The following is a 10,060-nucleotide window of genomic DNA, read 5'->3' as shown; positions in this document are numbered from 1 at the left end:
GTGCTCACACTGTGTCTCTCTCTCAAAAATAAATAAACTTTAAAAAAAGAAAAGAAAAGAAAAAAAGCAGCCAATTATGGGGCGCCTGGCTGGCTCAGTCAGTGGAGCATGTGACTCTTGATTTTGAGATTATAAATTTAAGCCCCAGGTTGGGTGTAGAGACTACTTAGAAATAAAATCTCTTTTAAAAAAAAGCATCCAATTATATTAAACTAGTTTATCTGCTTTTATTGCGTTAGTCATTAGACTGAATAAAACAAACTCGACAATGTTTTTTTTTTAAATAAAGTGATTTCATTTTGTATGGTATTGTGTTTTTACTTTGTAATGTTACAGCATCAGGCTGGAATGCTGGCGGGAAAACCAAGCGGCACTTGGAGACCTTGGTGGATTGGAGATTTATTTAACACTGACGGGCTCAGAGGAGACCGTTTCTCCAAAGATCTGAGCCCCGAATGTGAGCGGGAAGGGTAATTTATAGTTACCAGCCTCCATATTGGGGGGGGCGGGGGTTGGTTTTCGGGCGCTCAGCAAACAAAGAAAGAAGAACCCGGAGGAGGGGTCTCTAAGCTAGAGACCAGAGTTTGTTTTAATCCAATCAGCCATCTTTGGTGTACTTTATCCACTTCTCCAACAGTAAAACATTTTACTAGTCATAAGCATGAACTGGAGCCTTTTACTAATAAGCACCAGCAACAATCATATCCTAGGGTTAAATCCCAGAAAATTTGCCATATTGTATATCGAATATTCAATAAATTATAATAACAAATATTTTTTTCTTTAAAGTTGTTTGGTCCTTATTCCTTAAAGAATTATGCTTTTTGCCATAATTGCCTATTTTCCAAGATAAGATAAAACAGCACACTACAATAAATATTTTATTCTAGTTACAGAATTATAAACAAAGGATACACTCACTGTATCCTTGCTTTTCATTAAAAGTTTTAATAGTTCCAAGCTAGCTGCTGTTTAGCCATAGCACAAAGACTACTCGCTTGGTCAACTGCAGATGTTCAACAGCAACATCGGCTAAGCACCCTCTGCTTCTTTGACAAAAAAGAAGTATTAGAATGCAAGGTTTCTCCTTCTCATGTGGCAAAAATTTCCTGGTATATGCAAAGTAGCTATTTAACAGCAACGCTTTCTATGTTAATAAGCTAATTAATCAGTAAAGCTCTTTTTCCATAACGATAACATGGAGTCACAGGCCCTATTAGGCAAGGATTGAAACCAAGTATGATCCTGGTCTTTTCTTACAGATTACTTCTTGAGCAATCTTTACGTTGAACACAGCTCATAATTTATCAAAAGAACCACTGATAGGCAGTGAATATTCCACCAGCTGTTTTGACTGGTATCACACAGAAAAGAATATGGTGGTGAATTTCTAGGTGGAAACAGCCCCCATCCTTCCTCAGTCCTAGTATTGATGCAAGTTTGCTGTTTTCACAAAACTGCTGCTGTGACAAATAAGGCAAAGGCTAAAATCCTTGGAAGTTATCAAAGCAATTAAAAGTCATCACTGCCTTCAGTAAGTAAATGTGCAAAAGGAAATCCTAAGTAATGAAATGGAAGGGATGACATTTACTCTGATGTTCATTCCCTGCCAAGACTAGAAGGCAGGTGGCAAGAACTGCATAAAGGTGAGATCAAAACAAACATAACTTGTATTTGGAAAAGGTATAACCACCAAACTTACTAGAAGGCCTTCATTTCCCTGTCTAATGTGGATTGTATTCAGGATCATGCTGGTCTGTTACCTCCATCCAAGGACACCTTTGATTACTTTCTTGAACTCATTAGAACAAGGCACTGCTCCTTCTCCCACATTTCTTCCATTCCAGGACCTCACTTCCACTCTTCCTCCTCTGCACAAGGCCCTCTGCTTCCTCTCCACACCCTTTTTGGCTTCCTATATATCCTTCCAAGCATCAGACCAACTGCTCCCTGATGTTTTCAATCTGATGACTCTGGCACTTCCACATGTTCAAAACCCAACTTTTCATTTTGCCCCAGGGCTACTTTTCCCATTACCTTGAACTTCCTCCTCTTATCTAGACTTTGGCAACAGTCGCCAAACTTGTTTCCCCGCCCTTGGTCTTGCCTTATCCAATCCACTTATCACTCAACCCCCAGGATGATCTCATAAAACATGTAAGTTATTCAGTGGATTTCCTTTTCCTCAGGATAAAGTCTAAAGTACAAGGCTCCCCTGCTTTTGGTGTTGCATCTAAAACATCATCACCAAACCTAGGGTCATCTAGATTTTCTTCTATGTTATCTTCTAGGAGTTTTATACTTTTGTATTTTACATTTAGGTCTGTGATTCATTTTGAGTTCATTCTACTGAAGGATTTAAGGTCTGTATGTAGATTCATTTATTTCCATGTGATGTCCAGTTATTCCAGCACATTTGTTGAAGACACTATCTTTTCTCCATTGTATTGTCTTTGCTCCTTTGCTAAAGATCAGATCAGTACAGTTGACTATACTTATGTGGGTCTACTTCTAGGCTCTTGTAAGAGAAACTCTATTTTTCTCCTCTGCTCTCAAAACTCTACTCTTCACAACACTTCTGACACTGCTGGTCATCAAATGTTGGGGCTTTTCCCACACAAACAATTCTGCAAAACCAACTGGGTGTCCTAAAATTTAACTCAATTCTGACACCATCTAACCTAGAGATAAGTTTAGATGCCAAAGGTTAAGTGTTCGATGCCATGAGAATAACCCCTTAACCAAACATTTCAGATGCCAAATATAAGTCCTTGTCATTTATTCTTCTGACCAACTGGCTATAAACTGGAAGTTCCCATGACCCCCTTCTTGGGTTTGATTAATACACTAGAGTGGCTCACAGAACTCAAGAAAATTTACCAATTTAAAAGGATAGAGCTAGGGGCGCCTGGGTAGCTCAGTTAGGCATCTGACTTCAGCTAAGGTCATGATCTCATGGTTCGTGAATTCAAGCCCCACATAGGGCTCTGTGCTGACAGCTCAGAGCCTGGAGCCTGCTTCAGATTGTTTCCCTCTCTCTCTGCTCTCTCCCCACTCATACTCTGTCTTCTGTCTCTTTCTCAAAAATAAATAAACATTTAAAAAATTAAAAAAAAAAAAAAAAAAAGGATAGAGCTCAGAAATAGCCAGATGGAAGAGATGCATAGAGCAAGGTATGAGGGAAGGAACATTCTCCTATCACATCCACATGTTTACCAACCCAGAAGCTCTTTGAACGCTGTCCTTTGGGATTTTTATGGAGGCTTTGTTATATAGGCATGATTGATTAAATCCGTGGTCATTGGTGACCCATTCAACCTCTGGTCAGAGGGTGGGGCTTAAAGTTCTAACCCTGTAACCACAGGGTTGGTTCCTCTGGCAACCAGCCTCCCTCTTTAGGGGCTTTCTAAAAGTCATCTCATTAATATAAACGCTGGTGTGGTTGAAAGGGACTTATTAAGAAAAACAAAAGACACTTTCTTCACCTTTATCCTTTGGAGTTATTTCGGGTACTGGGAATAAAACTAAATATCGTAATGAAAGATGTTCCTATAGTTATTATATGGGAAATTACAAGGGTTTTAGGAGCTATGTGCCAGGAACAGTGGAAGACAAATATATATTTCCTATTATAAATCACAATATCACAGCTCTCTATTCTGTTCCATTGATCTATTCATCTATTCTTTTACCAATACAACACTATCTTGATTACTGTAGATGTATTGTATGTATTAAAGTCAGGTGGTATCAGTCCTCCAACTCCGTCTCCTCCTTCAATATTGTGTTGGCCATTCTGGGTCTTTTGCCTCTCTATATAGACTTTCAAAACAGTTTTTTAAATATCCACAAAAATAATATGCTGGGGTTTTTATTGGGATTGCATTATATTTATAGGTCAAGTTGGGAAGAATTAACATCTTTTACAATATGGAGTCTTCCTATCCATGAACATGGAATATCTCTCTGTTTATATTTTTCTTTGATTTCTTTGATCAGAGTTCTGAAGTTTTCCTCATATAAATCTTGTACATAGTCTCTTAAATTTATACCTAAGTATTTCATTTTAGGTATAAATTGAATAAATTATGTGAATAATTAGTGAATTAGTAATAATTAGTGAATATATTCACTACTGGAATATATGAAAGAAATTGATTTTTGTGTATTAATCTTCCACTCCTGCAACCCTGCTATAATTGCTTATTGGTTTCAAGGCTTTTTTTGTTGATTCTTTCAGATTTTCTACATATATTATTAAGTCATTTGTGAATAAAAAACGGTTTATATCTTCCTTCCCAATCTGTATACATTTCATTTTTTCTTTTCTTATTGGATTAGCTAGGAATTTCATTATGATTTTGAAAAGAAGTGGTGAGATTTTTTTTTAAGTGTTCTACAATCCTATGAATAGGTCTTAGTGTTTTAGTGAGACTGTGTCCTTCAGCTGTGAACTTCACATATGCTTCTCAGTTCTTCCCTCCACCCACAACTCCTACCCTTTGATGTGATAGTATGGCTAGAGTGAGCTGGAGTTGGGTACTTTCCTTCCCCCAGGTCAGTTAGTCTCTGAGTAGATATATTTTCCTGAGAGAAGCCTTGTTAAAAAGAACAGAATGCTCTGGCTTATTTCAAAAAGGTGATTCTCCTCTTCTGCTGGAAACATAAGGAGATTTTCCCTCAGTGTTCACTGTGAGAACCTGGTCAAGGTCCTAGAAGTAGGGGCACCTGGGTGGCTCAATCAAGTGGCCAACTTCAGCTCAGGTCATGATCTCACCATTTCAAGCCCTGCGTCAGACTCTCTGCCTTTAGCTTGGAGACTGGAGCCTGCTTCAGATTCTGTGTCTCCCTCTCTCTCTGCCCCTCCCCCACTCACGCTGTGTCTCCCTCAAAGATAAATAAACATTAAAAATTAAAAAAAAAAATCCTGGAAGTAAAATATACAAAAGTATGGAGCCATCAATGATTGGGTCCTTCTTCGGTTTAAAAGTAAAATTTTTTAATTAAGACTTTTTTTAAGAGCATTTCTAGATTCAAAGTAAAATTGAGGGGAAGGTGGAGATTTCCCATATACCCTTTACCTCCCCCATTATCACCATTCCCAACTAGAGTATTACAATTGATGAAAATATACCCCTTGAAGTTTTTAACTCTCAGAGTCGTCCACACTGAGTTCCCACGAATTCATCGATTACAGTTGAAGTTTCCCTACCCTGGAACTGGTTCCCATGGCAAACTATGCTTGCGGGCTTCTGGTCAGGTAAGTTGTGATTCCCTGTATTCACATGGGGGTCTCTCCAATTTGAGGGCAGCTATTTGCCCTGTGACCTCACTTCTCCCATGGATAAGAAGAGTTGCTGATTTTTCAATTTGGTCAGCCTTTTACTTCTTGTTAGGATGGAGTGGCAACTTCCAGTTTCTTACATGCTGGGCCAGAAACCAGAAGAAAAGGTTTTCAGACTTGTAGGAATTAGGTCTTAGCTCTTCAATAGTATTCACTTTGTATCTACAGACTTGTTTTTGTAGATCAGCTGTTTGTCAATCAAGTCTTTTGTTTCTATTAATATATGACCAGCAACAGTGATAGCCGTCTTGTGGGTACATGTCTGAAGAGGCTATCTCCTTCTATTGCTATAAGGCAAAAATGTCATTAGTAGCACATTTTGAGAAAACTGAAAAATGATCAAAACTTGCATTAAATATCACAATAAGCCAATGACACCCCTTTTAATGGTGTTTGTATACATGGTGTGCAGGATATTTGGGAGGTAGCATCTTTTCATTTTCTCTACCAAGAAGTTTATAGACAGAATGGAATTTGCCGAAATTATATGTACAATATCTGCCAAATATGTTCATAAATAAGCGAAATCTAGTTTGTATTTGGACAAGATATCAATGTTCTTTTTATTTATGCAGCATTGTTAAAATATCCACATAAGTCAAGAAGACCATTTGAAACTCCATTGTTCAAATCAGAATAACTAGGAAGTAGGGGGAACATTTTTGTTGTTGTTGCTGTGAGTTGACATACTCTTTGATTTAGTGTAAAAAGCATCTGTAGTAAGACCTGACAAAATTGGTTCCACATTGTAAGGGGCCAAGATATCTGTTATCAAATTTCCCCTTTTGCTCACCCACAAAACATTTTAGTTGGCACCTCTGAATCAGGAAATGTAATTTTTTGTAGTTTCATAAAGCAATCAAAGGTGTGATAATGCATGTGTTCATGTATTCAATCCAAGCTAATATAGCAGCCACTATTTTCAAAATATAGTTTTTGGCAGATGGTAAAATTTTGGATTGATTTAGAGGGACTTGGCTATCTAATCCAAGTTGTGAGATTTAGCCTCCATATATGACTTCACATCCCCTTCCTCACCATACTTGTCTTAGTTCAGCAACTATAACAAAATACCACAGACTGGGTAGCTTATAAACAACAAACATTTATTGCTCACAGTTCTGGAACTTGGAAGTCTCAAACCAGGGTGCCAGAATGGTTGGGTGAAGGCCCTATTCCTAGTTGAAGACTTCTCATATCCTCACATGGTGGAAGAGGCAAAAAAAACTCTCTCGAGCCTCTTCTATAAGGACACTAACCTCATTCATGAATACTCACCTTCATGACCTGATCACCTCCCAAAGGCCCAACATACCAGTCCCATCCTACTGGGCATTAAGATTTCATCAACACATGAATTTGGAATTTGGCTGGGGCTGGGGGGTTGAGGGAGCACAAACATTCAAGCTATAGCAATGTCCAATCCCAAATTCTTTTCTATCTTTGGGCAGAATGTACTCTTTTGATTATTAAGTTTCTTACTTTTAGTTTTTATTTTAATTCCACTTAGTTAACATACAGTGTTATATTAGTTTCAGGTGTACAATACAGTGATTTAACAATTCCATGCATTACCCAGTGCTCATCACAAGTGCACTCCTTAATCCCCATCACCTATTTAACCCATCCCTCCACCCATCTCCCCTCCAGTAACCATCAGTTTGTATTCTATAATTAAGAGTCTGTTTCTGCTGTTATCATTAAGAGAGTATGGTACTGGCACAAAAACAGACACATAGATCATTGGAACAGAATACAGAACCCAGAAATGGACCCACAAATGTATGGCCAACGAATCTTTGACAAAGCAAGAAAGAATATCCAATGGAAAAAAGACAGTGTCTTCAGCAAATGGTATTGGGAAAACTGGATAGTGATAATGAAGAAGAATGAACTTGGGTGAGCCACTCTGACAGGTGAGAGGTGATATCTCATTGTAGTTTTGACTTGCATTTCCCTGATAAGTGATGTTGAGCATCTTTTCATGTGTCTGCTGGCCATGTGTATGTCTTCTTTGGAAAAAATGTCTAATCATGTCTTTAGCCCATTTTCTAACTGGATTATTTGGTTTTTGGGTGTTGAATTTGATAAGTTCTTTATATATTTTGGATACTAACCCTGTATCAGATATGTCATATGCAAATATCTTCTCCCATTCCATAGGTTGCCTTTCAGTTTTGTTGATTATTTCCTTCACTGTGAAGAAGCTATTTATCCTTATGAGGTCCCAATAGTTCACGTTTGCTTTTGTTTCCCTGGCCTCCAGAGACGTGTCTAGTAAGAAGTTGCTGCGGCTGAGGTCAAAGAAGTTGTTGACTGTTTTCTCCTCTAGGATTTTGATGGTTTTCTGTCTTATATTTAACCTTTCATCCATTTTGAGTTTATTTTTGTGTATGGTGTAAGAAAGTGGTCCAGTTTCTTTCTTTTGCATGTTGTTGTCCAGTTTTCCCAACACCATTTGTTGAAGAGACTGCCCTTTCCCATTGGATAATCTTTTCTGCTTTGTCAAAGATTAATTGACCATATAGTTGTAGGTTTATTTCTGGGTTTTCTATTCTGTTCCATTGATGTATGTCTATTTTTGTGCCAGTACCATACTGTCTTGATGACTACAGCTTTGTAATATGACTTGAAGTCTGCAATTGTGATGCTTCCAGCTTTGCTTTGCTTTTTCAAAGTTGCTTTGGCTATTTGGGGTCTTTTGTGGTTCCACACAAATTTTAGGATTGTTTGTTCTAGCTCTACAAGAAATGCTGGTGGTATCTTGATAGGGATTGCATTAAATGTGTAGATTGCTTTGAGTAGTATAGATATTTTAACAAGATTTGTTCTTCCAACCCATGAGTATGGAATGTCTTTTCATTTGTTTGTGTCTTCTTCAATTTCTTTCACCAGAAAGAGAAATTAAGAAAACAATCCCATTTACAATTGCGCCAAAAGTAACAAGACACCTAGGAATAAACCTAACCAAAGAGGTGAAAGACCTATACTCTGAAAACTATAGAACACTGATGGTTATTAAATTTCTTAATCCAATTGTATGTGTCCTTCCATCTTTCTTTAAAATAATGAACACTTAGGACACACTGAGATTGCAGACTTCAGTTGCATCACTTAGAGTCATACATGAATGAATAATCGATTATTGTGAACTGCAAATCATGACGGCCAACATCAGCAACACCAACTCTGGAAGACAGATAATCTATGCTGTATCCATTTGACACTAAAAGCAGTGTTGCTTTTGGGACACTTGGGGGCTGGCCATATGGATTTATACATTTTCCCCAACCTTCAGCATACATTGTCTAAAGCTGGGATTTTTCATGTGCTGGGGCAGTGGTTTCCTAGAACACAGGACTTTCCATGCTAACTCAACAGTGCTACATAAATAGGAACAGCCACTTTTGTAAGCAGAAGGAGTTAGGGGTCTCCAGTAAAAGAAAGTCAAGACACAGCTTTTCTGATACAAAAGAAGTCATTTCAGGCCCCCATCTATCCCCATGCCCTCACCCCCACCCCAACCCCCACCCCAAGTCCTCTGCCCCCCATCTATACCCTACTTGTCCAAGCACACTTCCTACAGAACTTCCTAGGAGCTGTCAGAATTACACACACACACACACACACACACACACACACACAACGCAAAAACCTCAGCAGTTAAGGACTTTGAGGGAACAAAGAAAGTGCAAAAACTAACAGTCTCTACCAGGCAAGAAAATAGTCTAACTGTATCAGAGACAATAATCAGTGGTTAAAACTTCCAGTGCTATTTCAAAAGTAAGCAAGGCCCTAAAGCCCCCTCCCAAGATAAGGAGCCCAAGACCCCAGCTAATTTATACTAGCTCTTGGAGCTTGCCCTTAGCCACTTCCCCTCCTCTGACAGTTACCTCTGCATCACTATAATGTTAAAGTCTCTGCCCTAGCGGGAGGCCAAGCTTCATTAACACACCATATCTTTCGTGTTTTCTAAGCTTGTGCAACCTTTACAGACAATGAGAAAGCTCCCCTTTCTGAATATTCATTCTAAACCCTAAATAAAAGGAAACTGCTCACCCCTGCTCAGGGAGTTATAGCTTTGGAAGTTATTCCCCTGATCTCTTTAATTGCTGCAAATAAAGTTTACTTGGTGTAACAACCCTCCTCTCCCGCCCCCCCCCCCACCAGTGTAATGTCTACCTGTAATTCACCAAGGAGCAAACTCAAAAAAGTTCAGTTACAGTCACCCTCCTCAGTTCAGGGTAGTTAGGAAGTCTTCAAATCCAAATGCCCCATCCTCAGAAGCACCATTTACATAAACTATAACCAAACCCCACTGGTAGTACTGATCTGATGAGGGCAAGATTAGGAAAGATGAACTACTCTGTTGCAGTACCCAGCTTTGTAACCAAGCCAATGTGAGTTTGCTCCTTGTTGAGTCAAACTGCATCAGGTTGAGTTGTGACACAAAGAAAACTTTATCTGTAGCTAATAAGGAGGTCTAAATGCACAAGCAAGGGTGGATGGGTTCCTTTTATTCAGTGTTAGGATGAATATGTAGATAGGGAAGTCTTGTCACCATGTATAGGGGCAGGCATAAGGTCACACATGCACCTTAAGGAAACATGCCTATGTGCATATTCATTGTATGTTCAATGTGTGTTATGTAAATGAGGCTTGTGCGCCTCCTTGGGCAGAGATTTCAGTATTATAATGAAATAGAGGTAGTTGCTG

General features: G+C 38.7%; 1 protein-coding gene across 1 annotated transcript in view; it reads right to left on the bottom strand.

The window, feature by feature from the left end:
* Positions 1 to 5,606: 5,606 nt before the first annotated feature.
* The window catches only part of KLHL6 (kelch like family member 6), a 97,851-nt gene continuing 93,397 nt past the window's right edge, over positions 5,607 to 10,060 (bottom strand). The window contains exon 9 of the transcript XR_006222146.1: positions 5,607 to 5,631. The gene's annotated coding sequence lies outside the window, so the exon portion shown is untranslated. The remainder of the gene's footprint in view (positions 5,632 to 10,060) is intronic.

This window comes from Panthera tigris, chromosome C2 (assembly GCF_018350195.1).
Source record: "Panthera tigris isolate Pti1 chromosome C2, P.tigris_Pti1_mat1.1, whole genome shotgun sequence".
Taxonomy (NCBI): domain Eukaryota; kingdom Metazoa; phylum Chordata; class Mammalia; order Carnivora; family Felidae; genus Panthera; species Panthera tigris.
The sequence above is the reverse complement of the archived record's forward strand: the minus strand, read 5'-3'. Positions and strand labels throughout refer to the sequence as shown.